The sequence below is a fragment of the Zalophus californianus genome, chromosome 15 (genome assembly GCF_009762305.2).
Source record: "Zalophus californianus isolate mZalCal1 chromosome 15, mZalCal1.pri.v2, whole genome shotgun sequence".
Lineage (NCBI taxonomy): Eukaryota > Metazoa > Chordata > Mammalia > Carnivora > Otariidae > Zalophus > Zalophus californianus.
The window spans coordinates 67,905,200-67,909,056 of NC_045609.1; the positions used below are offsets into that span (position 1 = coordinate 67,905,200).

At 47.2% G+C, this 3,857-nt stretch overlaps 1 pseudogene; it reads left to right on the forward strand.

The window, feature by feature from the left end:
• Window positions 1-2,317: 2,317 nt before the first annotated feature.
• On the forward strand, window positions 2,318-3,032 carry LOC113920240 (annotated as a pseudogene).
• The last annotated feature ends 825 nt before the right edge of the window (window positions 3,033-3,857 follow it).

Genomic DNA, 3,857 nt, shown 5'->3' on the forward strand with positions numbered 1-3,857 from the left:
CCAATTGCTCCCTCTGTAAAGTGAGGATAATAAACTCCTTACTCAGTTTTTCTGCAGGTTAAATGTAATAGTGTTTATAAACATCATCCCACATGCCTGCACTGTAACAGGCCCACTGCAAGCCCACACAGTTCCCTGTGTGAAAAGACAATATATTCTTCCTCCAGGTGGACAGCCTGGCAAATGCAGTGTAAGCTGGCTTTTTGCTCCAACTCTCTCCCTAGAGTGGAGCATTTGTGGAGTTTGCAATCTGAATAATGGTAACGCATACCTGCATCATAGGCACTAGGTAGTTATTGTTATAATAGATACATGTGCACATTTTTCATGCAAATGTTTCATAAATAGCAGATCAGCTGGGGTTAAACAAACTTGTCACCAAGGTTTCAGTCTGATGCAAAACTCAGGGCAACTCAGAGCACTGTCAGTAGAACCAAGTACACCTCTAAGGTCATAATGGAAGACAGTGTGCACTCACCTGACACAGGTCATTTTTTAACCTCATGCCTCATTATATCTCATCTTAAACTCTGCATCAGAAGCAGGTTGAAGTGAAAATAAAACCCAATCCTCTTATCCAAAGGCTCAACTATCAGCCAAGAAGCAGGTGATCTCACTACATAATACAGAGCACATAAATGAAGACAACACTAAAGGCAGAAAAGTTCATCTAATATCATGTTAGTGGAGCACCATGTTTGCGGGCAGATGAGTTATAATTGGTAAATTCCCCACTCCTGGAGTGTTCCACCAGCTCCCTTTGATAACAGGAAAATCTGTTCATCCCCAGTTCCCTCAGATGTTCTTTCACAGGGCTTTGTGGATTTAAGATGTTGGGGGGAAAATCTAATAAAGCTACAAATAGTAGCTCTGAGTTGTAGAGCATTAAAAGTAACACAGACCTACTGGGTGTTGTATGTAAGGAATGAATCACTAAATTCTACACCTGAAACTAATATTATACTGTATGTTAACTGGAATTTAAATAAAAATTTGGAGGGAAAAAAATAACAGACTTCTAAAGTGACATTTTTCTGTGGGAGACAGCAAGGCTGTTATAATAATATCTGTAATTGGAATGGGGTGGACACAATGTAGACAGTCCCCTCTCCTAAGAGGTCTACACTATATGTTACTCCAGGCCACTGTGGCAACTGTGCAACCACACTGTTCTTTTTAACCTTCTGAGGGGGTAGAAGTGGAAGATCTGAGAACTATGTTGTCTCCCATCTCCTGAGCCAGGTGACAGGGATGCCTAAGAATGCCCTCGGGGCGGGAGGTACTAAAGATTAACATCCAAGAGACAAAGCAGGGGCAATACTGTTGCTCCCAGAGTCCCCAGCTCCTGTCATGTGCTTTCAAGAGTCTCAAAATCCTGACTCAAGAAATTCTCAATCTAATGCCTTACCTTGTGTGATGAAGAACATGCAAAAGCCAAGCCAAATGAGTTCTGTCAGGTTTGTTTTCAGGATTCCGCTCCCCCTAAAGTGTTTAGGCACCAGAGCCCTAGCAAGGAAAAGAGGAATGAGCTTTTCAAAAAAAGAAGCCTGAAAGAACTTAGCACAGAGTATGCATCTAGTAGCTGCTCAAAAAACAGGTCCCCCATTCCTCCTTGTGTAGGACCCTGCTCCTCTCCTGCTGAGCATGGGAGAAGGAAACGGGTTCATTCTTTCCAAAGGAGCTGGGTTTGAGGATTCCCTGGGTCACTGAAAGAAACCTGCTCCCTCATCAACATTCAGGATTCAGGAATACCCCTCACCCTCTGCCCACGTCAAGCACCCAGGTAAATTCCCACCCCAGGTGGGAAGAAAATATCCTCCTGGCGATGAGGGAGGAGTCCCAGCCACCTCTGTGCAGGCGGTGGCTGGGGACTCTGCCTGACCATCACCAGGACACTCTCCGACCACACCCGTGGCTTCTGCCCAGGTCCGCGGTAGAAGCTGAGTGTCAGAGGTGGACAGAGCAGAATTCGAGGCCACTCCCCCCGCTTACCTGCTGCGTCACGGGGGCAAGTCACTTAGCATTTCTTCATTAGTAAAATGAGGGTCTGAGTATGGGTTCATACAGTTGAGGTGCGGATTAAGTGTGACTATATAGGAAGTACATATTAAATATAAATATATTAAATTAAATATTAATATTAAATATAAATTCTTACCATTCGAATCTGAAGTTCGACCACTTCTCCTCCTACGCACAATCAGTTCACTGCCTCCCGACAGAGGTACGATGTGAAAGTACCAACACCTCAGCATCACTTTCCTACAGGGACACTGGGGCGGCCGCCACGAGAGGTCAGAGGAAGGGCCACATAAACATGAGGCTGGAAATTCCGAAGACACCCTTTGTTAAATTTTGCAGAATTCCCGAAGCCTCAAAGCATTCCTATTCCATGAGAAGGAAAATTGGAGGCACTCTTCCCCAGCACCCCTGCCACGTGCCCACTCTCGCCGCGTGCTCCCCCTCGCTTCCGCGCCGCCCGCGGTGCAGCGGGGACCTGGGTACCCTGCGGGCAAGGTGCTGCTCACCGAGCAGGTGGCGTCGCTCTGAGGCACGACGCTCCGGCAGGACACCCAAGTGAACAAGCTGCAGCGGCGCCTCGGCCCGGGGCCTGGTCGTGCTCAGCTTCCTGCGCAACCAGTGCCGGCATCAGGAGAACGCCAAGAAGCGGAGATCCTGAAACCATCAGGACGATAGGACCCCGCGGCGGGTTTGAGCCCGACTTCCGGCTCTTTGAGAATCACCTGGTGAGCAGCGCGCAGGTGCACCCGCTCCTCCTCCGCCTGCAGGAAGCTCTCCCGGCGCCCAGGGAGCACGCCACTGCGCTCCTGGCCCACCCTAAGCTCACCTGGTCTCAGGTGTGGAGCAAGGGCGTCGGCTGGAACTTGGGGAAGTTCCTGAAGGGCCCAGAGGGTCCTACTCCTGGGGCTGGGCAGTCACAGCGCTGCCACCTGCGGATTTCATCCTTGACGGTGTTTCCTCTAAACCTGCGTGGAGGAACTCCTGGTATTCAGCAAAGTCCCCTTACATGAGTGCTTAGTCCTGTCCATCCCAGCCCCGCTCCCCAGACCACGGCTCCTCACTAAGAAATTGCCAGGTATCAGCAAGAAGGAGAAGAAGGAAAATTGCGGGGGGGGGGGGGGAGGAACGCTGCCATGTTACCTCAATTATTACACAAATGAGTGGTAAAGAAGCAATACGCCAAAGCCAATTGTAATGTGAGGGATTGACTGTAAAATGAGAAAAACTCAGATTTCTAAACCAAGCAAGAATGCAAAAATTGGGGCCCAGACTATCATTTTGGAAGGGGAAAAAATTAGAAACAGGAAAAGCAAAAACTATGACAAAAAAAGCATCCAGCACTGAGGACATTCTGTGGATTTTAACTCTGTGCATATAGGTAATTTGATTGCACAGAAAGTCCCTGAAGAACCCATAAGTCAAACTAAACTATAAGCCGCTATTTTCAAAATCCAGCACAGAATTCTGTCTAGACTGTGAGACTCGGTAGATTTGAGGTGCAGAGTGGCTACAAGCTGAATCAGATAGCTGGGTTTGAATGCTAGGTTAAATGCTGGTTGAGCAAGTCATTTAAAATTCAGCTCCATCCCCTGTATGATGGGAATAACAACAGGATCTATTTCATAACATTTTTGTGAGTGGCAAATGTGACAATGAATTTAAGATACTTAGCAAAATGTTTGACATTTAAGTACCTGATAAATGTCTTATTGTTATTATCATCGTCCTCCAACTTGTTAAGCAGGAAATAGAGGTCTTAGAAGTGATATTACAGCGCAAAGTGGCAGGAAACATCAATGACAGCAAACCAGCATCTACCCTGTTACCCCAAATAA